The sequence below is a fragment of the Ipomoea triloba genome, chromosome 4, assembly GCF_003576645.1.
Source record: "Ipomoea triloba cultivar NCNSP0323 chromosome 4, ASM357664v1".
NCBI classification, from domain to species: domain Eukaryota; kingdom Viridiplantae; phylum Streptophyta; class Magnoliopsida; order Solanales; family Convolvulaceae; genus Ipomoea; species Ipomoea triloba.
The window spans coordinates 15902526-15921822 of record NC_044919.1 but is presented as its reverse complement, the minus strand read 5'-3'; the positions used below and the strand labels follow the sequence as shown (position 1 = coordinate 15921822).

Here is a 19297-nt window from a genome sequence, read left to right as displayed (position 1 = left end):
ACTTCCCAGGGGGAAACCCATCCTAGTACTACTCTCGCCCAAGCACGCTTTACTTCGGAGTTCTGATGGGATCCGGTGCATTTGTGATGGTATGCTCACATCCGTCATATACTGCGCGCAAAATGTACTTGACCCTCTCTCTCCGCGCAACTTCTCTCGCTTAGCGGTTTAGCGGTTTAAAAGGATAGTATCCTTAGCGAGCGGTTCAGCGGTTTAAAAGAAAAATTAGCTTGACTTCGGAGTTTTGATGGGATCCGGTGCATTTGTGCTGGTATGATTGCATCCGTCATGTACTGCGCGCATAATGTACTTGACCCTCTCTCTCCGCGCAACTTTTCTCACTTAGCGGTTTAGCGGTTTAAAAGGATAGTACCCTTAGCGAGCGGTCCAGCGGTTTAAAAGAAAGATTAAAAAGAGGGTGGGGGATGCAACACGAGGACTTCCCAGGGGGTCACCCATCCTAGTACTACTCTCGCCCAAGCACGCTTAACTTCGGAGTTCTGATGGGATCCGGTGCATTAGTGCTGGTATGATCGCATCCGTCACGTACTGCGCGCAAAATGTACTTGACCCTCTCTCTCCGCGCAACTTCTCTCGCTTAGCGGTTTAGCGGTTTAAAAGGATAGTACCCTTAGCGAGCGGTCCAGCGGTTTACCGCGCAACTTCTCTCGCTTAGCGGTTTAGTGGTTTAAAAGGATAGTAACCTTAGCGAGCGGTCCAGCGATTTAAAAGAAAAATTAGCTTGACTTCGAAGTTCTGATGGGATCCGGTGCATTAGTGCTGGTATGATCGCATCCGTCATGTACTGCGCGCAAAATGTACTTGACCCTCTCTCTCCGCGCAACTTCTCTCGCTTAGCGGTTTAAAAGGATAGTACCCTTAGCGAGCGGTCCAGCGGTTTAAAAGAAAAATTAAAAAGAGGGTGGGGGATGCAACACGAGGACTTCCCAGGGGGTCACCCATCCTAGTACTACTCTCGCCCAAGCACGCTTAACTTCGGAGTTCTGATGGGATCCGGTGCATTAGTGCTGGTATGATCGCATCCGTCACGTACTGCGCGCAAAATGTACTTGACCCTCTCTCTCCGCGCAACTTCTCTCGCTTAGCGGTTTAGCGGTTTAAAAGGATAGTACCCTTAGCGAGCGGTCCAGCGGTTTAAAAGAAAGATTAAAAAGAGGGTGGGGGATGCAACACGAGGACTTCCCAGGGGGTCACCCATCCTAGTACTACTCTCGCCCAAGCACGCTTAACTTCGGAGTTCTGATGGGATCCGGTGCATTAGTGCTGGTATGATCGCATCCGTCACGTACTGCGCGCAAAATGTACTTGACCCTCTCTCTCCGCGCAACTTCTCTCGCTTAGCGGTTTAGCGGTTTAAAAGGATAGTACCCTTAGCGAGCGGTCCAGCGGTTTAAAAGAAAGATTAAAAAGAGGGTGGGGGATGCAACACGAGGACTTCCCAGGGGGTCACCCATCCTAGTACTACTCTCGCCCAAGCACGCTTAACTTCGGAGTTCTGATGGGATCCGGTGCATTAGTGCTGGTATGATCGCATCCGTCACGTACTGCGCGCAAAATGTACTTGACCCTCTCTCTCCGCGCAACTTCTCTCGCTTAGCGGTTTAGCGGTTTAAAAGGATAGTACCCTTAGCGAGCGGTCCAGCGGTTTAAAAGAAAGATTAAAAAGAGGGTGGGGGATGCAACACGAGGACTTCCCAGGGGGTCACCCATCCTAGTACTACTCTCGCCCAAGCACGCTTAACTTCGGAGTTCTGATGGGATCCGGTGCATTAGTGCTGGTATGATCGCATCCGTCACGTACTGCGCGCAAAATGTACTTGACCCTCTCTCTCCGCGCAACTTCTCTCGCTTAGCGGTTTAGCGGTTTAAAAGGATAGTACCCTTAGCGAGCGGTCCAGCGGTTTAAAAGAAAGATTAAAAAGAGGGTGGGGGATGCAACACGAGGACTTCCCAGGGGGTCACCCATCCTAGTACTACTCTCGCCCAAGCACGCTTAACTTCGGAGTTCTGATGGGATCCGGTGCATTAGTGCTGGTATGATCGCATCCGTCACGTACTGCGCGCAAAATGTACTTGACCCTCTCTCTCCGCGCAACTTCTCTCGCTTAGCGGTTTAGCGGTTTAAAAGGATAGTACCCTTAGCGAGCGGTCCAGCGGTTTAAAAGAAAGATTAAAAAGAGGGTGGGGGATGCAACACGAGGACTTCCCAGGGGGTCACCCATCCTAGTACTACTCTCGCCCAAGCACGCTTAACTTCGGAGTTCTGATGGGATCCGGTGCATTAGTGCTGGTATGATCGCATCCGTCACGTACTGCGCGCAAAATGTACTTGACCCTCTCTCTCCGCGCAACTTCTCTCGCTTAGCGGTTTAGCGGTTTAAAAGGATAGTACCCTTAGCGAGCGGTCCAGCGGTTTAAAAGAAAGATTAAAAAGAGGGTGGGGGATGCAACACGAGGACTTCCCAGGGGGTCACCCATCCTAGTACTACTCTCGCCCAAGCACGCTTAACTTCGGAGTTCTGATGGGATCCGGTGCATTAGTGCTGGTATGATCGCATCCGTCACGTACTGCGCGCAAAATGTACTTGACCCTCTCTCTCCGCGCAACTTCTCTCGCTTAGCGGTTTAGCGGTTTAAAAGGATAGTACCCTTAGCGAGCGGTCCAGCGGTTTAAAAGAAAGATTAAAAAGAGGGTGGGGGATGCAACACGAGGACTTCCCAGGGGGTCACCCATCCTAGTACTACTCTCGCCCAAGCACGCTTAACTTCGGAGTTCTGATGGGATCCGGTGCATTAGTGCTGGTATGATCGCATCCGTCACGTACTGCGCGCAAAATGTACTTGACCCTCTCTCTCCGCGCAACTTCTCTCGCTTAGCGGTTTAGCGGTTTAAAAGGATAGTACCCTTAGCGAGCGGTCCAGCGGTTTAAAAGAAAGATTAAAAAGAGGGTGGGGGATGCAACACGAGGACTTCCCAGGGGGTCACCCATCCTAGTACTACTCTCGCCCAAGCACGCTTAACTTCGGAGTTCTGATGGGATCCGGTGCATTAGTGCTGGTATGATCGCATCCGTCACGTACTGCGCGCAAAATGTACTTGACCCTCTCTCTCCGCGCAACTTCTCTCGCTTAGCGGTTTAGCGGTTTAAAAGGATAGTACCCTTAGCGAGCGGTCCAGCGGTTTAAAAGAAAGATTAAAAAGAGGGTGGGGGATGCAACACGAGGACTTCCCAGGGGGTCACCCATCCTAGTACTACTCTCGCCCAAGCACGCTTAACTTCGGAGTTCTGATGGGATCCGGTGCATTAGTGCTGGTATGATCGCATCCGTCACGTACTGCGCGCAAAATGTACTTGACCCTCTCTCTCCGCGCAACTTCTCTCGCTTAGCGGTTTAGCGGTTTAAAAGGATAGTACCCTTAGCGAGCGGTCCAGCGGTTTAAAAGAAAGATTAAAAAGAGGGTGGGGGATGCAACACGAGGACTTCCCAGGGGGTCACCCATCCTAGTACTACTCTCGCCCAAGCACGCTTAACTTCGGAGTTCTGATGGGATCCGGTGCATTAGTGCTGGTATGATCGCATCCGTCACGTACTGCGCGCAAAATGTACTTGACCCTCTCTCTCCGCGCAACTTCTCTCGCTTAGCGGTTTAGCGGTTTAAAAGGATAGTACCCTTAGCGAGCGGTCCAGCGGTTTAAAAGAAAGATTAAAAAGAGGGTGGGGGATGCAACACGAGGACTTCCCAGGGGGTCACCCATCCTAGTACTACTCTCGCCCAAGCACGCTTAACTTCGGAGTTCTGATGGGATCCGGTGCATTAGTGCTGGTATGATCGCATCCGTCACGTACTGCGCGCAAAATGTACTTGACCCTCTCTCTCCGCGCAACTTCTCTCGCTTAGCGGTTTAGCGGTTTAAAAGGATAGTACCCTTAGCGAGCGGTCCAGCGGTTTAAAAGAAAGATTAAAAAGAGGGTGGGGGATGCAACACGAGGACTTCCCAGGGGGTCACCCATCCTAGTACTACTCTCGCCCAAGCACGCTTAACTTCGGAGTTCTGATGGGATCCGGTGCATTAGTGCTGGTATGATCGCATCCGTCACGTACTGCGCGCAAAATGTACTTGACCCTCTCTCTCCGCGCAACTTCTCTCGCTTAGCGGTTTAGCGGTTTAAAAGGATAGTACCCTTAGCGAGCGGTCCAGCGGTTTAAAAGAAAGATTAAAAAGAGGGTGGGGGATGCAACACGAGGACTTCCCAGGGGGTCACCCATCCTAGTACTACTCTCGCCCAAGCACGCTTAACTTCGGAGTTCTGATGGGATCCGGTGCATTAGTGCTGGTATGATCGCATCCGTCACGTACTGCGCGCAAAATGTACTTGACCCTCTCTCTCCGCGCAACTTCTCTCGCTTAGCGGTTTAGCGGTTTAAAAGGATAGTACCCTTAGCGAGCGGTCCAGCGGTTTAAAAGAAAGATTAAAAAGAGGGTGGGGGATGCAACACGAGGACTTCCCAGGGGGTCACCCATCCTAGTACTACTCTCGCCCAAGCACGCTTAACTTCGGAGTTCTGATGGGATCCGGTGCATTAGTGCTGGTATGATCGCATCCGTCACGTACTGCGCGCAAAATGTACTTGACCCTCTCTCTCCGCGCAACTTCTCTCGCTTAGCGGTTTAGCGGTTTAAAAGGATAGTACCCTTAGCGAGCGGTCCAGCGGTTTAAAAGAAAGATTAAAAAGAGGGTGGGGGATGCAACACGAGGACTTCCCAGGGGGTCACCCATCCTAGTACTACTCTCGCCCAAGCACGCTTAACTTCGGAGTTCTGATGGGATCCGGTGCATTAGTGCTGGTATGATCGCATCCGTCACGTACTGCGCGCAAAATGTACTTGACCCTCTCTCTCCGCGCAACTTCTCTCGCTTAGCGGTTTAGCGGTTTAAAAGGATAGTACCCTTAGCGAGCGGTCCAGCGGTTTAAAAGAAAGATTAAAAAGAGGGTGGGGGATGCAACACGAGGACTTCCCAGGGGGTCACCCATCCTAGTACTACTCTCGCCCAAGCACGCTTAACTTCGGAGTTCTGATGGGATCCGGTGCATTAGTGCTGGTATGATCGCATCCGTCACGTACTGCGCGCAAAATGTACTTGACCCTCTCTCTCCGCGCAACTTCTCTCGCTTAGCGGTTTAGCGGTTTAAAAGGATAGTACCCTTAGCGAGCGGTCCAGCGGTTTAAAAGAAAGATTAAAAAGAGGGTGGGGGATGCAACACGAGGACTTCCCAGGGGGTCACCCATCCTAGTACTACTCTCGCCCAAGCACGCTTAACTTCGGAGTTCTGATGGGATCCGGTGCATTAGTGCTGGTATGATCGCATCCGTCACGTACTGCGCGCAAAATGTACTTGACCCTCTCTCTCCGCGCAACTTCTCTCGCTTAGCGGTTTAGCGGTTTAAAAGGATAGTACCCTTAGCGAGCGGTCCAGCGGTTTAAAAGAAAGATTAAAAAGAGGGTGGGGGATGCAACACGAGGACTTCCCAGGGGGTCACCCATCCTAGTACTACTCTCGCCCAAGCACGCTTAACTTCGGAGTTCTGATGGGATCCGGTGCATTAGTGCTGGTATGATCGCATCCGTCACGTACTGCGCGCAAAATGTACTTGACCCTCTCTCTCCGCGCAACTTCTCTCGCTTAGCGGTTTAGCGGTTTAAAAGGATAGTACCCTTAGCGAGCGGTCCAGCGGTTTAAAAGAAAGATTAAAAAGAGGGTGGGGGATGCAACACGAGGACTTCCCAGGGGGTCACCCATCCTAGTACTACTCTCGCCCAAGCACGCTTAACTTCGGAGTTCTGATGGGATCCGGTGCATTAGTGCTGGTATGATCGCATCCGTCACGTACTGCGCGCAAAATGTACTTGACCCTCTCTCTCCGCGCAACTTCTCTCGCTTAGCGGTTTAGCGGTTTAAAAGGATAGTACCCTTAGCGAGCGGTCCAGCGGTTTAAAAGAAAGATTAAAAAGAGGGTGGGGGATGCAACACGAGGACTTCCCAGGGGGTCACCCATCCTAGTACTACTCTCGCCCAAGCACGCTTAACTTCGGAGTTCTGATGGGATCCGGTGCATTAGTGCTGGTATGATCGCATCCGTCACGTACTGCGCGCAAAATGTACTTGACCCTCTCTCTCCGCGCAACTTCTCTCGCTTAGCGGTTTAGCGGTTTAAAAGGATAGTACCCTTAGCGAGCGGTCCAGCGGTTTAAAAGAAAGATTAAAAAGAGGGTGGGGGATGCAACACGAGGACTTCCCAGGGGGTCACCCATCCTAGTACTACTCTCGCCCAAGCACGCTTAACTTCGGAGTTCTGATGGGATCCGGTGCATTAGTGCTGGTATGATCGCATCCGTCACGTACTGCGCGCAAAATGTACTTGACCCTCTCTCTCCGCGCAACTTCTCTCGCTTAGCGGTTTAGCGGTTTAAAAGGATAGTACCCTTAGCGAGCGGTCCAGCGGTTTAAAAGAAAGATTAAAAAGAGGGTGGGGGATGCAACACGAGGACTTCCCAGGGGGTCACCCATCCTAGTACTACTCTCGCCCAAGCACGCTTAACTTCGGAGTTCTGATGGGATCCGGTGCATTAGTGCTGGTATGATCGCATCCGTCACGTACTGCGCGCAAAATGTACTTGACCCTCTCTCTCCGCGCAACTTCTCTCGCTTAGCGGTTTAGCGGTTTAAAAGGATAGTACCCTTAGCGAGCGGTCCAGCGGTTTAAAAGAAAGATTAAAAAGAGGGTGGGGGATGCAACACGAGGACTTCCCAGGGGGTCACCCATCCTAGTACTACTCTCGCCCAAGCACGCTTAACTTCGGAGTTCTGATGGGATCCGGTGCATTAGTGCTGGTATGATCGCATCCGTCACGTACTGCGCGCAAAATGTACTTGACCCTCTCTCTCCGCGCAACTTCTCTCGCTTAGCGGTTTAGCGGTTTAAAAGGATAGTACCCTTAGCGAGCGGTCCAGCGGTTTAAAAGAAAGATTAAAAAGAGGGTGGGGGATGCAACACGAGGACTTCCCAGGGGGTCACCCATCCTAGTACTACTCTCGCCCAAGCACGCTTAACTTCGGAGTTCTGATGGGATCCGGTGCATTAGTGCTGGTATGATCGCATCCGTCACGTACTGCGCGCAAAATGTACTTGACCCTCTCTCTCCGCGCAACTTCTCTCGCTTAGCGGTTTAGCGGTTTAAAAGGATAGTACCCTTAGCGAGCGGTCCAGCGGTTTAAAAGAAAGATTAAAAAGAGGGTGGGGGATGCAACACGAGGACTTCCCAGGGGGTCACCCATCCTAGTACTACTCTCGCCCAAGCACGCTTAACTTCGGAGTTCTGATGGGATCCGGTGCATTAGTGCTGGTATGATCGCATCCGTCACGTACTGCGCGCAAAATGTACTTGACCCTCTCTCTCCGCGCAACTTCTCTCGCTTAGCGGTTTAGCGGTTTAAAAGGATAGTACCCTTAGCGAGCGGTCCAGCGGTTTAAAAGAAAGATTAAAAAGAGGGTGGGGGATGCAACACGAGGACTTCCCAGGGGGTCACCCATCCTAGTACTACTCTCGCCCAAGCACGCTTAACTTCGGAGTTCTGATGGGATCCGGTGCATTAGTGCTGGTATGATCGCATCCGTCACGTACTGCGCGCAAAATGTACTTGACCCTCTCTCTCCGCGCAACTTCTCTCGCTTAGCGGTTTAGCGGTTTAAAAGGATAGTACCCTTAGCGAGCGGTCCAGCGGTTTAAAAGAAAGATTAAAAAGAGGGTGGGGGATGCAACACGAGGACTTCCCAGGGGGTCACCCATCCTAGTACTACTCTCGCCCAAGCACGCTTAACTTCGGAGTTCTGATGGGATCCGGTGCATTAGTGCTGGTATGATCGCATCCGTCACGTACTGCGCGCAAAATGTACTTGACCCTCTCTCTCCGCGCAACTTCTCTCGCTTAGCGGTTTAGCGGTTTAAAAGGATAGTACCCTTAGCGAGCGGTCCAGCGGTTTAAAAGAAAGATTAAAAAGAGGGTGGGGGATGCAACACGAGGACTTCCCAGGGGGTCACCCATCCTAGTACTACTCTCGCCCAAGCACGCTTAACTTCGGAGTTCTGATGGGATCCGGTGCATTAGTGCTGGTATGATCGCATCCGTCACGTACTGCGCGCAAAATGTACTTGACCCTCTCTCTCCGCGCAACTTCTCTCGCTTAGCGGTTTAGCGGTTTAAAAGGATAGTACCCTTAGCGAGCGGTCCAGCGGTTTAAAAGAAAGATTAAAAAGAGGGTGGGGGATGCAACACGAGGACTTCCCAGGGGGTCACCCATCCTAGTACTACTCTCGCCCAAGCACGCTTAACTTCGGAGTTCTGATGGGATCCGGTGCATTAGTGCTGGTATGATCGCATCCGTCACGTACTGCGCGCAAAATGTACTTGACCCTCTCTCTCCGCGCAACTTCTCTCGCTTAGCGGTTTAGCGGTTTAAAAGGATAGTACCCTTAGCGAGCGGTCCAGCGGTTTAAAAGAAAGATTAAAAAGAGGGTGGGGGATGCAACACGAGGACTTCCCAGGGGGTCACCCATCCTAGTACTACTCTCGCCCAAGCACGCTTAACTTCGGAGTTCTGATGGGATCCGGTGCATTAGTGCTGGTATGATCGCATCCGTCACGTACTGCGCGCAAAATGTACTTGACCCTCTCTCTCCGCGCAACTTCTCTCGCTTAGCGGTTTAGCGGTTTAAAAGGATAGTACCCTTAGCGAGCGGTCCAGCGGTTTAAAAGAAAGATTAAAAAGAGGGTGGGGGATGCAACACGAGGACTTCCCAGGGGGTCACCCATCCTAGTACTACTCTCGCCCAAGCACGCTTAACTTCGGAGTTCTGATGGGATCCGGTGCATTAGTGCTGGTATGATCGCATCCGTCACGTACTGCGCGCAAAATGTACTTGACCCTCTCTCTCCGCGCAACTTCTCTCGCTTAGCGGTTTAGCGGTTTAAAAGGATAGTACCCTTAGCGAGCGGTCCAGCGGTTTAAAAGAAAGATTAAAAAGAGGGTGGGGGATGCAACACGAGGACTTCCCAGGGGGTCACCCATCCTAGTACTACTCTCGCCCAAGCACGCTTAACTTCGGAGTTCTGATGGGATCCGGTGCATTAGTGCTGGTATGATCGCATCCGTCACGTACTGCGCGCAAAATGTACTTGACCCTCTCTCTCCGCGCAACTTCTCTCGCTTAGCGGTTTAGCGGTTTAAAAGGATAGTACCCTTAGCGAGCGGTCCAGCGGTTTAAAAGAAAGATTAAAAAGAGGGTGGGGGATGCAACACGAGGACTTCCCAGGGGGTCACCCATCCTAGTACTACTCTCGCCCAAGCACGCTTAACTTCGGAGTTCTGATGGGATCCGGTGCATTAGTGCTGGTATGATCGCATCCGTCACGTACTGCGCGCAAAATGTACTTGACCCTCTCTCTCCGCGCAACTTCTCTCGCTTAGCGGTTTAGCGGTTTAAAAGGATAGTACCCTTAGCGAGCGGTCCAGCGGTTTAAAAGAAAGATTAAAAAGAGGGTGGGGGATGCAACACGAGGACTTCCCAGGGGGTCACCCATCCTAGTACTACTCTCGCCCAAGCACGCTTAACTTCGGAGTTCTGATGGGATCCGGTGCATTAGTGCTGGTATGATCGCATCCGTCACGTACTGCGCGCAAAATGTACTTGACCCTCTCTCTCCGCGCAACTTCTCTCGCTTAGCGGTTTAGCGGTTTAAAAGGATAGTACCCTTAGCGAGCGGTCCAGCGGTTTAAAAGAAAGATTAAAAAGAGGGTGGGGGATGCAACACGAGGACTTCCCAGGGGGTCACCCATCCTAGTACTACTCTCGCCCAAGCACGCTTAACTTCGGAGTTCTGATGGGATCCGGTGCATTAGTGCTGGTATGATCGCATCCGTCACGTACTGCGCGCAAAATGTACTTGACCCTCTCTCTCCGCGCAACTTCTCTCGCTTAGCGGTTTAGCGGTTTAAAAGGATAGTACCCTTAGCGAGCGGTCCAGCGGTTTAAAAGAAAGATTAAAAAGAGGGTGGGGGATGCAACACGAGGACTTCCCAGGGGGTCACCCATCCTAGTACTACTCTCGCCCAAGCACGCTTAACTTCGGAGTTCTGATGGGATCCGGTGCATTAGTGCTGGTATGATCGCATCCGTCACGTACTGCGCGCAAAATGTACTTGACCCTCTCTCTCCGCGCAACTTCTCTCGCTTAGCGGTTTAGCGGTTTAAAAGGATAGTACCCTTAGCGAGCGGTCCAGCGGTTTAAAAGAAAGATTAAAAAGAGGGTGGGGGATGCAACACGAGGACTTCCCAGGGGGTCACCCATCCTAGTACTACTCTCGCCCAAGCACGCTTAACTTCGGAGTTCTGATGGGATCCGGTGCATTAGTGCTGGTATGATCGCATCCGTCACGTACTGCGCGCAAAATGTACTTGACCCTCTCTCTCCGCGCAACTTCTCTCGCTTAGCGGTTTAGCGGTTTAAAAGGATAGTACCCTTAGCGAGCGGTCCAGCGGTTTAAAAGAAAGATTAAAAAGAGGGTGGGGGATGCAACACGAGGACTTCCCAGGGGGTCACCCATCCTAGTACTACTCTCGCCCAAGCACGCTTAACTTCGGAGTTCTGATGGGATCCGGTGCATTAGTGCTGGTATGATCGCATCCGTCACGTACTGCGCGCAAAATGTACTTGACCCTCTCTCTCCGCGCAACTTCTCTCGCTTAGCGGTTTAGCGGTTTAAAAGGATAGTACCCTTAGCGAGCGGTCCAGCGGTTTAAAAGAAAGATTAAAAAGAGGGTGGGGGATGCAACACGAGGACTTCCCAGGGGGTCACCCATCCTAGTACTACTCTCGCCCAAGCACGCTTAACTTCGGAGTTCTGATGGGATCCGGTGCATTAGTGCTGGTATGATCGCATCCGTCACGTACTGCGCGCAAAATGTACTTGACCCTCTCTCTCCGCGCAACTTCTCTCGCTTAGCGGTTTAGCGGTTTAAAAGGATAGTACCCTTAGCGAGCGGTCCAGCGGTTTAAAAGAAAGATTAAAAAGAGGGTGGGGGATGCAACACGAGGACTTCCCAGGGGGTCACCCATCCTAGTACTACTCTCGCCCAAGCACGCTTAACTTCGGAGTTCTGATGGGATCCGGTGCATTAGTGCTGGTATGATCGCATCCGTCACGTACTGCGCGCAAAATGTACTTGACCCTCTCTCTCCGCGCAACTTCTCTCGCTTAGCGGTTTAGCGGTTTAAAAGGATAGTACCCTTAGCGAGCGGTCCAGCGGTTTAAAAGAAAGATTAAAAAGAGGGTGGGGGATGCAACACGAGGACTTCCCAGGGGGTCACCCATCCTAGTACTACTCTCGCCCAAGCACGCTTAACTTCGGAGTTCTGATGGGATCCGGTGCATTAGTGCTGGTATGATCGCATCCGTCACGTACTGCGCGCAAAATGTACTTGACCCTCTCTCTCCGCGCAACTTCTCTCGCTTAGCGGTTTAGCGGTTTAAAAGGATAGTACCCTTAGCGAGCGGTCCAGCGGTTTAAAAGAAAGATTAAAAAGAGGGTGGGGGATGCAACACGAGGACTTCCCAGGGGGTCACCCATCCTAGTACTACTCTCGCCCAAGCACGCTTAACTTCGGAGTTCTGATGGGATCCGGTGCATTAGTGCTGGTATGATCGCATCCGTCACGTACTGCGCGCAAAATGTACTTGACCCTCTCTCTCCGCGCAACTTCTCTCGCTTAGCGGTTTAGCGGTTTAAAAGGATAGTACCCTTAGCGAGCGGTCCAGCGGTTTAAAAGAAAGATTAAAAAGAGGGTGGGGGATGCAACACGAGGACTTCCCAGGGGGTCACCCATCCTAGTACTACTCTCGCCCAAGCACGCTTAACTTCGGAGTTCTGATGGGATCCGGTGCATTAGTGCTGGTATGATCGCATCCGTCACGTACTGCGCGCAAAATGTACTTGACCCTCTCTCTCCGCGCAACTTCTCTCGCTTAGCGGTTTAGCGGTTTAAAAGGATAGTACCCTTAGCGAGCGGTCCAGCGGTTTAAAAGAAAGATTAAAAAGAGGGTGGGGGATGCAACACGAGGACTTCCCAGGGGGTCACCCATCCTAGTACTACTCTCGCCCAAGCACGCTTAACTTCGGAGTTCTGATGGGATCCGGTGCATTAGTGCTGGTATGATCGCATCCGTCACGTACTGCGCGCAAAATGTACTTGACCCTCTCTCTCCGCGCAACTTCTCTCGCTTAGCGGTTTAGCGGTTTAAAAGGATAGTACCCTTAGCGAGCGGTCCAGCGGTTTAAAAGAAAGATTAAAAAGAGGGTGGGGGATGCAACACGAGGACTTCCCAGGGGGTCACCCATCCTAGTACTACTCTCGCCCAAGCACGCTTAACTTCGGAGTTCTGATGGGATCCGGTGCATTAGTGCTGGTATGATCGCATCCGTCACGTACTGCGCGCAAAATGTACTTGACCCTCTCTCTCCGCGCAACTTCTCTCGCTTAGCGGTTTAGCGGTTTAAAAGGATAGTACCCTTAGCGAGCGGTCCAGCGGTTTAAAAGAAAGATTAAAAAGAGGGTGGGGGATGCAACACGAGGACTTCCCAGGGGGTCACCCATCCTAGTACTACTCTCGCCCAAGCACGCTTAACTTCGGAGTTCTGATGGGATCCGGTGCATTAGTGCTGGTATGATCGCATCCGTCACGTACTGCGCGCAAAATGTACTTGACCCTCTCTCTCCGCGCAACTTCTCTCGCTTAGCGGTTTAGCGGTTTAAAAGGATAGTACCCTTAGCGAGCGGTCCAGCGGTTTAAAAGAAAGATTAAAAAGAGGGTGGGGGATGCAACACGAGGACTTCCCAGGGGGTCACCCATCCTAGTACTACTCTCGCCCAAGCACGCTTAACTTCGGAGTTCTGATGGGATCCGGTGCATTAGTGCTGGTATGATCGCATCCGTCACGTACTGCGCGCAAAATGTACTTGACCCTCTCTCTCCGCGCAACTTCTCTCGCTTAGCGGTTTAGCGGTTTAAAAGGATAGTACCCTTAGCGAGCGGTCCAGCGGTTTAAAAGAAAGATTAAAAAGAGGGTGGGGGATGCAACACGAGGACTTCCCAGGGGGTCACCCATCCTAGTACTACTCTCGCCCAAGCACGCTTAACTTCGGAGTTCTGATGGGATCCGGTGCATTAGTGCTGGTATGATCGCATCCGTCACGTACTGCGCGCAAAATGTACTTGACCCTCTCTCTCCGCGCAACTTCTCTCGCTTAGCGGTTTAGCGGTTTAAAAGGATAGTACCCTTAGCGAGCGGTCCAGCGGTTTAAAAGAAAGATTAAAAAGAGGGTGGGGGATGCAACACGAGGACTTCCCAGGGGGTCACCCATCCTAGTACTACTCTCGCCCAAGCACGCTTAACTTCGGAGTTCTGATGGGATCCGGTGCATTAGTGCTGGTATGATCGCATCCGTCACGTACTGCGCGCAAAATGTACTTGACCCTCTCTCTCCGCGCAACTTCTCTCGCTTAGCGGTTTAGCGGTTTAAAAGGATAGTACCCTTAGCGAGCGGTCCAGCGGTTTAAAAGAAAGATTAAAAAGAGGGTGGGGGATGCAACACGAGGACTTCCCAGGGGGTCACCCATCCTAGTACTACTCTCGCCCAAGCACGCTTAACTTCGGAGTTCTGATGGGATCCGGTGCATTAGTGCTGGTATGATCGCATCCGTCACGTACTGCGCGCAAAATGTACTTGACCCTCTCTCTCCGCGCAACTTCTCTCGCTTAGCGGTTTAGCGGTTTAAAAGGATAGTACCCTTAGCGAGCGGTCCAGCGGTTTAAAAGAAAGATTAAAAAGAGGGTGGGGGATGCAACACGAGGACTTCCCAGGGGGTCACCCATCCTAGTACTACTCTCGCCCAAGCACGCTTAACTTCGGAGTTCTGATGGGATCCGGTGCATTAGTGCTGGTATGATCGCATCCGTCACGTACTGCGCGCAAAATGTACTTGACCCTCTCTCTCCGCGCAACTTCTCTCGCTTAGCGGTTTAGCGGTTTAAAAGGATAGTACCCTTAGCGAGCGGTCCAGCGGTTTAAAAGAAAGATTAAAAAGAGGGTGGGGGATGCAACACGAGGACTTCCCAGGGGGTCACCCATCCTAGTACTACTCTCGCCCAAGCACGCTTAACTTCGGAGTTCTGATGGGATCCGGTGCATTAGTGCTGGTATGATCGCATCCGTCACGTACTGCGCGCAAAATGTACTTGACCCTCTCTCTCCGCGCAACTTCTCTCGCTTAGCGGTTTAGCGGTTTAAAAGGATAGTACCCTTAGCGAGCGGTCCAGCGGTTTAAAAGAAAGATTAAAAAGAGGGTGGGGGATGCAACACGAGGACTTCCCAGGGGGTCACCCATCCTAGTACTACTCTCGCCCAAGCACGCTTAACTTCGGAGTTCTGATGGGATCCGGTGCATTAGTGCTGGTATGATCGCATCCGTCACGTACTGCGCGCAAAATGTACTTGACCCTCTCTCTCCGCGCAACTTCTCTCGCTTAGCGGTTTAGCGGTTTAAAAGGATAGTACCCTTAGCGAGCGGTCCAGCGGTTTAAAAGAAAGATTAAAAAGAGGGTGGGGGATGCAACACGAGGACTTCCCAGGGGGTCACCCATCCTAGTACTACTCTCGCCCAAGCACGCTTAACTTCGGAGTTCTGATGGGATCCGGTGCATTAGTGCTGGTATGATCGCATCCGTCACGTACTGCGCGCAAAATGTACTTGACCCTCTCTCTCCGCGCAACTTCTCTCGCTTAGCGGTTTAGCGGTTTAAAAGGATAGTACCCTTAGCGAGCGGTCCAGCGGTTTAAAAGAAAGATTAAAAAGAGGGTGGGGGATGCAACACGAGGACTTCCCAGGGGGTCACCCATCCTAGTACTACTCTCGCCCAAGCACGCTTAACTTCGGAGTTCTGATGGGATCCGGTGCATTAGTGCTGGTATGATCGCATCCGTCACGTACTGCGCGCAAAATGTACTTGACCCTCTCTCTCCGCGCAACTTCTCTCGCTTAGCGGTTTAGCGGTTTAAAAGGATAGTACCCTTAGCGAGCGGTCCAGCGGTTTAAAAGAAAGATTAAAAAGAGGGTGGGGGATGCAACACGAGGACTTCCCAGGGGGTCACCCATCCTAGTACTACTCTCGCCCAAGCACGCTTAACTTCGGAGTTCTGATGGGATCCGGTGCATTAGTGCTGGTATGATCGCATCCGTCACGTACTGCGCGCAAAATGTACTTGACCCTCTCTCTCCGCGCAACTTCTCTCGCTTAGCGGTTTAGCGGTTTAAAAGGATAGTACCCTTAGCGAGCGGTCCAGCGGTTTAAAAGAAAGATTAAAAAGAGGGTGGGGGATGCAACACGAGGACTTCCCAGGGGGTCACCCATCCTAGTACTACTCTCGCCCAAGCACGCTTAACTTCGGAGTTCTGATGGGATCCGGTGCATTAGTGCTGGTATGATCGCATCCGTCACGTACTGCGCGCAAAATGTACTTGACCCTCTCTCTCCGCGCAACTTCTCTCGCTTAGCGGTTTAGCGGTTTAAAAGGATAGTACCCTTAGCGAGCGGTCCAGCGGTTTAAAAGAAAGATTAAAAAGAGGGTGGGGGATGCAACACGAGGACTTCCCAGGGGGTCACCCATCCTAGTACTACTCTCGCCCAAGCACGCTTAACTTCGGAGTTCTGATGGGATCCGGTGCATTAGTGCTGGTATGATCGCATCCGTCACGTACTGCGCGCAAAATGTACTTGACCCTCTCTCTCCGCGCAACTTCTCTCGCTTAGCGGTTTAGCGGTTTAAAAGGATAGTACCCTTAGCGAGCGGTCCAGCGGTTTAAAAGAAAGATTAAAAAGAGGGTGGGGGATGCAACACGAGGACTTCCCAGGGGGTCACCCATCCTAGTACTACTCTCGCCCAAGCACGCTTAACTTCGGAGTTCTGATGGGATCCGGTGCATTAGTGCTGGTATGATCGCATCCGTCACGTACTGCGCGCAAAATGTACTTGACCCTCTCTCTCCGCGCAACTTCTCTCGCTTAGCGGTTTAGCGGTTTAAAAGGATAGTACCCTTAGCGAGCGGTCCAGCGGTTTAAAAGAAAGATTAAAAAGAGGGTGGGGGATGCAACACGAGGACTTCCCAGGGGGTCACCCATCCTAGTACTACTCTCGCCCAAGCACGCTTAACTTCGGAGTTCTGATGGGATCCGGTGCATTAGTGCTGGTATGATCGCATCCGTCACGTACTGCGCGCAAAATGTACTTGACCCTCTCTCTCCGCGCAACTTCTCTCGCTTAGCGGTTTAGCGGTTTAAAAGGATAGTACCCTTAGCGAGCGGTCCAGCGGTTTAAAAGAAAGATTAAAAAGAGGGTGGGGGATGCAACACGAGGACTTCCCAGGGGGTCACCCATCCTAGTACTACTCTCGCCCAAGCACGCTTAACTTCGGAGTTCTGATGGGATCCGGTGCATTAGTGCTGGTATGATCGCATCCGTCACGTACTGCGCGCAAAATGTACTTGACCCTCTCTCTCCGCGCAACTTCTCTCGCTTAGCGGTTTAGCGGTTTAAAAGGATAGTACCCTTAGCGAGCGGTCCAGCGGTTTAAAAGAAAGATTAAAAAGAGGGTGGGGGATGCAACACGAGGACTTCCCAGGGGGTCACCCATCCTAGTACTACTCTCGCCCAAGCACGCTTAACTTCGGAGTTCTGATGGGATCCGGTGCATTAGTGCTGGTATGATCGCATCCGTCACGTACTGCGCGCAAAATGTACTTGACCCTCTCTCTCCGCGCAACTTCTCTCGCTTAGCGGTTTAGCGGTTTAAAAGGATAGTACCCTTAGCGAGCGGTCCAGCGGTTTAAAAGAAAGATTAAAAAGAGGGTGGGGGATGCAACACGAGGACTTCCCAGGGGGTCACCCATCCTAGTACTACTCTCGCCCAAGCACGCTTAACTTCGGAGTTCTGATGGGATCCGGTGCATTAGTGCTGGTATGATCGCATCCGTCACGTACTGCGCGCAAAATGTACTTGACCCTCTCTCTCCGCGCAACTTCTCTCGCTTAGCGGTTTAGCGGTTTAAAAGGATAGTACCCTTAGCGAGCGGTCCAGCGGTTTAAAAGAAAGATTAAAAAGAGGGTGGGGGATGCAACACGAGGACTTCCCAGGGGGTCACCCATCCTAGTACTACTCTCGCCCAAGCACGCTTAACTTCGGAGTTCTGATGGGATCCGGTGCATTAGTGCTGGTATGATCGCATCCGTCACGTACTGCGCGCAAAATGTACTTGACCCTCTCTCTCCGCGCAACTTCTCTCGCTTAGCGGTTTAGCGGTTTAAAAGGATAGTACCCTTAGCGAGCGGTCCAGCGGTTTAAAAGAAAGATTAAAAAGAGGGTGGGGGATGCAACACGAGGACTTCCCAGGGGGTCACCCATCCTAGTACTACTCTCGCCCAAGCACGCTTAACTTCGGAGTTCTGATGGGATCCGGTGCATTAGTGCTGGTATGATCGCATCCGTCACGTACTGCGCGCAAAATGTACTTGACCCTCTCTCTCCGCGCAACTTCTCTCGCTTAGCGGTTTAGCGGTTTAAAAGGATAGTACCCTTAGCGAGCGGTCCAGCGGTTTAAAAGAAAGATTAAAAAGAGGGTGGGGGATGCAACACGAGGACTTCCCAGGGGGTCACCCATCCTAGTACTACTCTCGCCCAAGCACGCTTAACTTCGGAGTTCTGATGGGATCCGGTGCATTAGTGCTGGTATGATCGCATCCGTCACGTACTGCGCGCAAAATGTACTTGACCCTCTCTCTCCGCGCAACTTCTCTCGCTTAGCGGTTTAGCGGTTTAAAAGGATAGTACCCTTAGCGAGCGGTCCAGCGGTTTAAAAGAAAGATTAAAAAGAGGGTGGGGGATGCAACACGAGGACTTCCCAGGGGGTCACCCATCCTAGTACTACTCTCGCCCAAGCACGCTTAACTTCGGAGTTCTGATGGGATCCGGTGCATTAGTGCTGGTATGATCGCATCCGTCACGTACTGCGCGCAAAATGTACTTGACCCTCTCTCTCCGCGCAACTTCTCTCGCTTAGCGGTTTAGCGGTTTAAAAGGATAGTACCCTTAGCGAGCGGTCCCGCGGTTTAAAAGAAAAATTAAAAAGAGGGTGGGGGATGCAACACGTGGACTTCCCAGGGGGGGTCGCCCATCCTGGTACTATTCTCGCAAGCACGCTTAACTTCGGAGTTCTGATGGGATCCGGTGCATTAGTGCTGGTATGATCGCATCCGTCATGTACTGCGCGCAAAATGTACTTGACCCTCTCTCTCCGCGCAACTTCTCTCGCTTAGCGGTTTAGCGGTTTAAAAGGATAGTATCCTTAGCGAGCGGTCTAGCGGTTTAAAAGAAAAATTAGCTTGACTTCGGAGTTCTGATGGGATCCGGTGCATTAGTGCTGGTATGATTCCATCCGTCATGTACTGCGCGCAAAATGTACTTGACCTTCTCTCTCCGCGCAACTTATCTCACTTAGCGGTTTAAAAAGATAGTAGCCTTAGCGAGCGGTCCGGCGGTTTAAAAGAAAAATTAAAAAGAGGGTGGGGGAAGCAACACGAGGACTTCCCAGGGGGTCACCCATCCTAGTACTATTCTCGCGCAAGGGCGCTTAACTTCGGAGTTCTGATGGGATCCGGTGCATTAGTGCTGGTATGATTCCATCCGTCATGTACTGCGCGCAAAATGTACTTGACCCTCTCTCTCCGCGCAACTTCTCTCGCTTAGCGGTTTAGCGGTTTAAAAGGATAGTACCCTTAGCGAGCGGTCCAGCGTTTTAAAATAAAGATTAAAAAGAGGGTGGGGGATGCAACACGAGGACTTCCCAGGGGGTCACCCATCCTAGTACTATTCTCGCGCAAGGGCGCTTAACTTCGGAGTTCTGATGGGATCCGGTGCATTAGTGCTGGTATGATTGCATCCGTAATGTACTGCGCGCAAAATGTACTTGACCCTCTCTCTCCGCGCAACTTTTCTCACTGAGCGGTTTAAAAAGATAGTACCCTTAGCGAGCGGTCCAGCGGTTTAAAAGAAAAATTAAAAAGAGGGTGGGGGATGCAACACGAGGACTTCCCAGGGGG

The 19297-nt window shown here is 51.7% G+C and overlaps 72 non-coding genes and 1 pseudogene across 72 annotated transcripts; all 73 read right to left on the bottom strand.

The window, feature by feature from the left end:
• LOC116017996 lies at nucleotides 1-103 on the bottom strand (annotated as a pseudogene).
• A 319-nt stretch (nucleotides 104-422) lies between these two features.
• On the bottom strand, nucleotides 423-541 carry LOC116018151. Its single transcript, XR_004098179.1, has one exon. It is a non-coding gene; the product is annotated as a 5S ribosomal RNA (ribosomal RNA).
• Nucleotides 542-926: 385 nt separating this feature from the next.
• Nucleotides 927-1045, bottom strand: LOC116018149. Its single transcript, XR_004098177.1, has one exon. It is a non-coding gene; the product is annotated as a 5S ribosomal RNA (ribosomal RNA).
• Nucleotides 1046-1182: 137 nt separating this feature from the next.
• On the bottom strand, nucleotides 1183-1301 carry LOC116018147. Its single transcript, XR_004098176.1, has one exon. It is a non-coding gene; the product is annotated as a 5S ribosomal RNA (ribosomal RNA).
• Nucleotides 1302-1438: 137 nt separating this feature from the next.
• Nucleotides 1439-1557, bottom strand: LOC116018146. The gene has a single exon (XR_004098175.1). It is a non-coding gene; the product is annotated as a 5S ribosomal RNA (ribosomal RNA).
• Nucleotides 1558-1694: 137 nt separating this feature from the next.
• Nucleotides 1695-1813, bottom strand: LOC116018145. Its single transcript, XR_004098174.1, has one exon. It is a non-coding gene; the product is annotated as a 5S ribosomal RNA (ribosomal RNA).
• A 137-nt stretch (nucleotides 1814-1950) lies between these two features.
• Nucleotides 1951-2069, bottom strand: LOC116018144. Its single transcript, XR_004098173.1, has one exon. It is a non-coding gene; the product is annotated as a 5S ribosomal RNA (ribosomal RNA).
• Nucleotides 2070-2206: 137 nt separating this feature from the next.
• On the bottom strand, nucleotides 2207-2325 carry LOC116018143. The gene has a single exon (XR_004098172.1). It is a non-coding gene; the product is annotated as a 5S ribosomal RNA (ribosomal RNA).
• A 137-nt stretch (nucleotides 2326-2462) lies between these two features.
• On the bottom strand, nucleotides 2463-2581 carry LOC116018142. Its single transcript, XR_004098171.1, has one exon. It is a non-coding gene; the product is annotated as a 5S ribosomal RNA (ribosomal RNA).
• Nucleotides 2582-2718: 137 nt separating this feature from the next.
• LOC116018141 lies at nucleotides 2719-2837 on the bottom strand. The gene has a single exon (XR_004098170.1). It is a non-coding gene; the product is annotated as a 5S ribosomal RNA (ribosomal RNA).
• A 137-nt stretch (nucleotides 2838-2974) lies between these two features.
• On the bottom strand, nucleotides 2975-3093 carry LOC116018140. The gene has a single exon (XR_004098169.1). It is a non-coding gene; the product is annotated as a 5S ribosomal RNA (ribosomal RNA).
• Nucleotides 3094-3230: 137 nt separating this feature from the next.
• LOC116018139 lies at nucleotides 3231-3349 on the bottom strand. The gene has a single exon (XR_004098168.1). It is a non-coding gene; the product is annotated as a 5S ribosomal RNA (ribosomal RNA).
• Nucleotides 3350-3486: 137 nt separating this feature from the next.
• On the bottom strand, nucleotides 3487-3605 carry LOC116018137. The gene has a single exon (XR_004098166.1). It is a non-coding gene; the product is annotated as a 5S ribosomal RNA (ribosomal RNA).
• A 137-nt stretch (nucleotides 3606-3742) lies between these two features.
• Nucleotides 3743-3861, bottom strand: LOC116018136. Its single transcript, XR_004098165.1, has one exon. It is a non-coding gene; the product is annotated as a 5S ribosomal RNA (ribosomal RNA).
• Nucleotides 3862-3998: 137 nt separating this feature from the next.
• On the bottom strand, nucleotides 3999-4117 carry LOC116018135. Its single transcript, XR_004098164.1, has one exon. It is a non-coding gene; the product is annotated as a 5S ribosomal RNA (ribosomal RNA).
• Nucleotides 4118-4254: 137 nt separating this feature from the next.
• LOC116018134 lies at nucleotides 4255-4373 on the bottom strand. The gene has a single exon (XR_004098163.1). It is a non-coding gene; the product is annotated as a 5S ribosomal RNA (ribosomal RNA).
• A 137-nt stretch (nucleotides 4374-4510) lies between these two features.
• On the bottom strand, nucleotides 4511-4629 carry LOC116018133. The gene has a single exon (XR_004098162.1). It is a non-coding gene; the product is annotated as a 5S ribosomal RNA (ribosomal RNA).
• Nucleotides 4630-4766: 137 nt separating this feature from the next.
• On the bottom strand, nucleotides 4767-4885 carry LOC116018131. Its single transcript, XR_004098161.1, has one exon. It is a non-coding gene; the product is annotated as a 5S ribosomal RNA (ribosomal RNA).
• A 137-nt stretch (nucleotides 4886-5022) lies between these two features.
• On the bottom strand, nucleotides 5023-5141 carry LOC116018130. Its single transcript, XR_004098160.1, has one exon. It is a non-coding gene; the product is annotated as a 5S ribosomal RNA (ribosomal RNA).
• Nucleotides 5142-5278: 137 nt separating this feature from the next.
• On the bottom strand, nucleotides 5279-5397 carry LOC116018129. Its single transcript, XR_004098159.1, has one exon. It is a non-coding gene; the product is annotated as a 5S ribosomal RNA (ribosomal RNA).
• Nucleotides 5398-5534: 137 nt separating this feature from the next.
• LOC116018128 lies at nucleotides 5535-5653 on the bottom strand. Its single transcript, XR_004098158.1, has one exon. It is a non-coding gene; the product is annotated as a 5S ribosomal RNA (ribosomal RNA).
• Nucleotides 5654-5790: 137 nt separating this feature from the next.
• On the bottom strand, nucleotides 5791-5909 carry LOC116018127. The gene has a single exon (XR_004098157.1). It is a non-coding gene; the product is annotated as a 5S ribosomal RNA (ribosomal RNA).
• A 137-nt stretch (nucleotides 5910-6046) lies between these two features.
• LOC116018125 lies at nucleotides 6047-6165 on the bottom strand. The gene has a single exon (XR_004098155.1). It is a non-coding gene; the product is annotated as a 5S ribosomal RNA (ribosomal RNA).
• Nucleotides 6166-6302: 137 nt separating this feature from the next.
• On the bottom strand, nucleotides 6303-6421 carry LOC116018124. The gene has a single exon (XR_004098154.1). It is a non-coding gene; the product is annotated as a 5S ribosomal RNA (ribosomal RNA).
• A 137-nt stretch (nucleotides 6422-6558) lies between these two features.
• LOC116018123 lies at nucleotides 6559-6677 on the bottom strand. The gene has a single exon (XR_004098153.1). It is a non-coding gene; the product is annotated as a 5S ribosomal RNA (ribosomal RNA).
• Nucleotides 6678-6814: 137 nt separating this feature from the next.
• Nucleotides 6815-6933, bottom strand: LOC116018122. Its single transcript, XR_004098152.1, has one exon. It is a non-coding gene; the product is annotated as a 5S ribosomal RNA (ribosomal RNA).
• Nucleotides 6934-7070: 137 nt separating this feature from the next.
• LOC116018121 lies at nucleotides 7071-7189 on the bottom strand. The gene has a single exon (XR_004098151.1). It is a non-coding gene; the product is annotated as a 5S ribosomal RNA (ribosomal RNA).
• Nucleotides 7190-7326: 137 nt separating this feature from the next.
• On the bottom strand, nucleotides 7327-7445 carry LOC116018120. Its single transcript, XR_004098150.1, has one exon. It is a non-coding gene; the product is annotated as a 5S ribosomal RNA (ribosomal RNA).
• A 137-nt stretch (nucleotides 7446-7582) lies between these two features.
• Nucleotides 7583-7701, bottom strand: LOC116018119. Its single transcript, XR_004098149.1, has one exon. It is a non-coding gene; the product is annotated as a 5S ribosomal RNA (ribosomal RNA).
• Nucleotides 7702-7838: 137 nt separating this feature from the next.
• Nucleotides 7839-7957, bottom strand: LOC116018118. The gene has a single exon (XR_004098148.1). It is a non-coding gene; the product is annotated as a 5S ribosomal RNA (ribosomal RNA).
• A 137-nt stretch (nucleotides 7958-8094) lies between these two features.
• LOC116018117 lies at nucleotides 8095-8213 on the bottom strand. Its single transcript, XR_004098147.1, has one exon. It is a non-coding gene; the product is annotated as a 5S ribosomal RNA (ribosomal RNA).
• Nucleotides 8214-8350: 137 nt separating this feature from the next.
• Nucleotides 8351-8469, bottom strand: LOC116018115. The gene has a single exon (XR_004098146.1). It is a non-coding gene; the product is annotated as a 5S ribosomal RNA (ribosomal RNA).
• Nucleotides 8470-8606: 137 nt separating this feature from the next.
• Nucleotides 8607-8725, bottom strand: LOC116018113. The gene has a single exon (XR_004098144.1). It is a non-coding gene; the product is annotated as a 5S ribosomal RNA (ribosomal RNA).
• Nucleotides 8726-8862: 137 nt separating this feature from the next.
• Nucleotides 8863-8981, bottom strand: LOC116018112. Its single transcript, XR_004098143.1, has one exon. It is a non-coding gene; the product is annotated as a 5S ribosomal RNA (ribosomal RNA).
• A 137-nt stretch (nucleotides 8982-9118) lies between these two features.
• LOC116018111 lies at nucleotides 9119-9237 on the bottom strand. Its single transcript, XR_004098142.1, has one exon. It is a non-coding gene; the product is annotated as a 5S ribosomal RNA (ribosomal RNA).
• Nucleotides 9238-9374: 137 nt separating this feature from the next.
• LOC116018110 lies at nucleotides 9375-9493 on the bottom strand. The gene has a single exon (XR_004098141.1). It is a non-coding gene; the product is annotated as a 5S ribosomal RNA (ribosomal RNA).
• Nucleotides 9494-9630: 137 nt separating this feature from the next.
• Nucleotides 9631-9749, bottom strand: LOC116018109. The gene has a single exon (XR_004098140.1). It is a non-coding gene; the product is annotated as a 5S ribosomal RNA (ribosomal RNA).
• A 137-nt stretch (nucleotides 9750-9886) lies between these two features.
• LOC116018108 lies at nucleotides 9887-10005 on the bottom strand. The gene has a single exon (XR_004098139.1). It is a non-coding gene; the product is annotated as a 5S ribosomal RNA (ribosomal RNA).
• Nucleotides 10006-10142: 137 nt separating this feature from the next.
• LOC116018107 lies at nucleotides 10143-10261 on the bottom strand. Its single transcript, XR_004098138.1, has one exon. It is a non-coding gene; the product is annotated as a 5S ribosomal RNA (ribosomal RNA).
• Nucleotides 10262-10398: 137 nt separating this feature from the next.
• LOC116018106 lies at nucleotides 10399-10517 on the bottom strand. Its single transcript, XR_004098137.1, has one exon. It is a non-coding gene; the product is annotated as a 5S ribosomal RNA (ribosomal RNA).
• A 137-nt stretch (nucleotides 10518-10654) lies between these two features.
• Nucleotides 10655-10773, bottom strand: LOC116018105. The gene has a single exon (XR_004098136.1). It is a non-coding gene; the product is annotated as a 5S ribosomal RNA (ribosomal RNA).
• Nucleotides 10774-10910: 137 nt separating this feature from the next.
• LOC116018104 lies at nucleotides 10911-11029 on the bottom strand. Its single transcript, XR_004098135.1, has one exon. It is a non-coding gene; the product is annotated as a 5S ribosomal RNA (ribosomal RNA).
• A 137-nt stretch (nucleotides 11030-11166) lies between these two features.
• Nucleotides 11167-11285, bottom strand: LOC116018102. Its single transcript, XR_004098133.1, has one exon. It is a non-coding gene; the product is annotated as a 5S ribosomal RNA (ribosomal RNA).
• Nucleotides 11286-11422: 137 nt separating this feature from the next.
• LOC116018101 lies at nucleotides 11423-11541 on the bottom strand. Its single transcript, XR_004098132.1, has one exon. It is a non-coding gene; the product is annotated as a 5S ribosomal RNA (ribosomal RNA).
• Nucleotides 11542-11678: 137 nt separating this feature from the next.
• LOC116018099 lies at nucleotides 11679-11797 on the bottom strand. The gene has a single exon (XR_004098131.1). It is a non-coding gene; the product is annotated as a 5S ribosomal RNA (ribosomal RNA).
• Nucleotides 11798-11934: 137 nt separating this feature from the next.
• On the bottom strand, nucleotides 11935-12053 carry LOC116018098. The gene has a single exon (XR_004098130.1). It is a non-coding gene; the product is annotated as a 5S ribosomal RNA (ribosomal RNA).
• A 137-nt stretch (nucleotides 12054-12190) lies between these two features.
• On the bottom strand, nucleotides 12191-12309 carry LOC116018097. The gene has a single exon (XR_004098129.1). It is a non-coding gene; the product is annotated as a 5S ribosomal RNA (ribosomal RNA).
• Nucleotides 12310-12446: 137 nt separating this feature from the next.
• LOC116018096 lies at nucleotides 12447-12565 on the bottom strand. Its single transcript, XR_004098128.1, has one exon. It is a non-coding gene; the product is annotated as a 5S ribosomal RNA (ribosomal RNA).
• Nucleotides 12566-12702: 137 nt separating this feature from the next.
• LOC116018095 lies at nucleotides 12703-12821 on the bottom strand. The gene has a single exon (XR_004098127.1). It is a non-coding gene; the product is annotated as a 5S ribosomal RNA (ribosomal RNA).
• A 137-nt stretch (nucleotides 12822-12958) lies between these two features.
• On the bottom strand, nucleotides 12959-13077 carry LOC116018094. The gene has a single exon (XR_004098126.1). It is a non-coding gene; the product is annotated as a 5S ribosomal RNA (ribosomal RNA).
• A 137-nt stretch (nucleotides 13078-13214) lies between these two features.
• Nucleotides 13215-13333, bottom strand: LOC116018093. The gene has a single exon (XR_004098125.1). It is a non-coding gene; the product is annotated as a 5S ribosomal RNA (ribosomal RNA).
• Nucleotides 13334-13470: 137 nt separating this feature from the next.
• Nucleotides 13471-13589, bottom strand: LOC116018092. Its single transcript, XR_004098124.1, has one exon. It is a non-coding gene; the product is annotated as a 5S ribosomal RNA (ribosomal RNA).
• Nucleotides 13590-13726: 137 nt separating this feature from the next.
• Nucleotides 13727-13845, bottom strand: LOC116018090. The gene has a single exon (XR_004098122.1). It is a non-coding gene; the product is annotated as a 5S ribosomal RNA (ribosomal RNA).
• Nucleotides 13846-13982: 137 nt separating this feature from the next.
• Nucleotides 13983-14101, bottom strand: LOC116018089. Its single transcript, XR_004098121.1, has one exon. It is a non-coding gene; the product is annotated as a 5S ribosomal RNA (ribosomal RNA).
• A 137-nt stretch (nucleotides 14102-14238) lies between these two features.
• Nucleotides 14239-14357, bottom strand: LOC116018088. The gene has a single exon (XR_004098120.1). It is a non-coding gene; the product is annotated as a 5S ribosomal RNA (ribosomal RNA).
• A 137-nt stretch (nucleotides 14358-14494) lies between these two features.
• On the bottom strand, nucleotides 14495-14613 carry LOC116018087. The gene has a single exon (XR_004098119.1). It is a non-coding gene; the product is annotated as a 5S ribosomal RNA (ribosomal RNA).
• Nucleotides 14614-14750: 137 nt separating this feature from the next.
• Nucleotides 14751-14869, bottom strand: LOC116018086. The gene has a single exon (XR_004098118.1). It is a non-coding gene; the product is annotated as a 5S ribosomal RNA (ribosomal RNA).
• A 137-nt stretch (nucleotides 14870-15006) lies between these two features.
• Nucleotides 15007-15125, bottom strand: LOC116018085. The gene has a single exon (XR_004098117.1). It is a non-coding gene; the product is annotated as a 5S ribosomal RNA (ribosomal RNA).
• A 137-nt stretch (nucleotides 15126-15262) lies between these two features.
• On the bottom strand, nucleotides 15263-15381 carry LOC116018084. Its single transcript, XR_004098116.1, has one exon. It is a non-coding gene; the product is annotated as a 5S ribosomal RNA (ribosomal RNA).
• Nucleotides 15382-15518: 137 nt separating this feature from the next.
• LOC116018083 lies at nucleotides 15519-15637 on the bottom strand. The gene has a single exon (XR_004098115.1). It is a non-coding gene; the product is annotated as a 5S ribosomal RNA (ribosomal RNA).
• Nucleotides 15638-15774: 137 nt separating this feature from the next.
• LOC116018082 lies at nucleotides 15775-15893 on the bottom strand. Its single transcript, XR_004098114.1, has one exon. It is a non-coding gene; the product is annotated as a 5S ribosomal RNA (ribosomal RNA).
• A 137-nt stretch (nucleotides 15894-16030) lies between these two features.
• LOC116018081 lies at nucleotides 16031-16149 on the bottom strand. Its single transcript, XR_004098113.1, has one exon. It is a non-coding gene; the product is annotated as a 5S ribosomal RNA (ribosomal RNA).
• Nucleotides 16150-16286: 137 nt separating this feature from the next.
• LOC116018079 lies at nucleotides 16287-16405 on the bottom strand. The gene has a single exon (XR_004098111.1). It is a non-coding gene; the product is annotated as a 5S ribosomal RNA (ribosomal RNA).
• Nucleotides 16406-16542: 137 nt separating this feature from the next.
• LOC116018078 lies at nucleotides 16543-16661 on the bottom strand. The gene has a single exon (XR_004098110.1). It is a non-coding gene; the product is annotated as a 5S ribosomal RNA (ribosomal RNA).
• A 137-nt stretch (nucleotides 16662-16798) lies between these two features.
• Nucleotides 16799-16917, bottom strand: LOC116018077. Its single transcript, XR_004098109.1, has one exon. It is a non-coding gene; the product is annotated as a 5S ribosomal RNA (ribosomal RNA).
• A 137-nt stretch (nucleotides 16918-17054) lies between these two features.
• On the bottom strand, nucleotides 17055-17173 carry LOC116018076. Its single transcript, XR_004098108.1, has one exon. It is a non-coding gene; the product is annotated as a 5S ribosomal RNA (ribosomal RNA).
• Nucleotides 17174-17310: 137 nt separating this feature from the next.
• On the bottom strand, nucleotides 17311-17429 carry LOC116018075. Its single transcript, XR_004098107.1, has one exon. It is a non-coding gene; the product is annotated as a 5S ribosomal RNA (ribosomal RNA).
• A 137-nt stretch (nucleotides 17430-17566) lies between these two features.
• LOC116018073 lies at nucleotides 17567-17685 on the bottom strand. Its single transcript, XR_004098106.1, has one exon. It is a non-coding gene; the product is annotated as a 5S ribosomal RNA (ribosomal RNA).
• Nucleotides 17686-17822: 137 nt separating this feature from the next.
• Nucleotides 17823-17941, bottom strand: LOC116018072. Its single transcript, XR_004098105.1, has one exon. It is a non-coding gene; the product is annotated as a 5S ribosomal RNA (ribosomal RNA).
• A 137-nt stretch (nucleotides 17942-18078) lies between these two features.
• LOC116018071 lies at nucleotides 18079-18197 on the bottom strand. Its single transcript, XR_004098104.1, has one exon. It is a non-coding gene; the product is annotated as a 5S ribosomal RNA (ribosomal RNA).
• A 137-nt stretch (nucleotides 18198-18334) lies between these two features.
• On the bottom strand, nucleotides 18335-18453 carry LOC116018523. Its single transcript, XR_004098537.1, has one exon. It is a non-coding gene; the product is annotated as a 5S ribosomal RNA (ribosomal RNA).
• Nucleotides 18454-18764: 311 nt separating this feature from the next.
• On the bottom strand, nucleotides 18765-18883 carry LOC116018498. The gene has a single exon (XR_004098512.1). It is a non-coding gene; the product is annotated as a 5S ribosomal RNA (ribosomal RNA).
• Nucleotides 18884-19020: 137 nt separating this feature from the next.
• On the bottom strand, nucleotides 19021-19139 carry LOC116018385. The gene has a single exon (XR_004098405.1). It is a non-coding gene; the product is annotated as a 5S ribosomal RNA (ribosomal RNA).
• Between the last annotated feature and the right edge of the window lie 158 nt (nucleotides 19140-19297).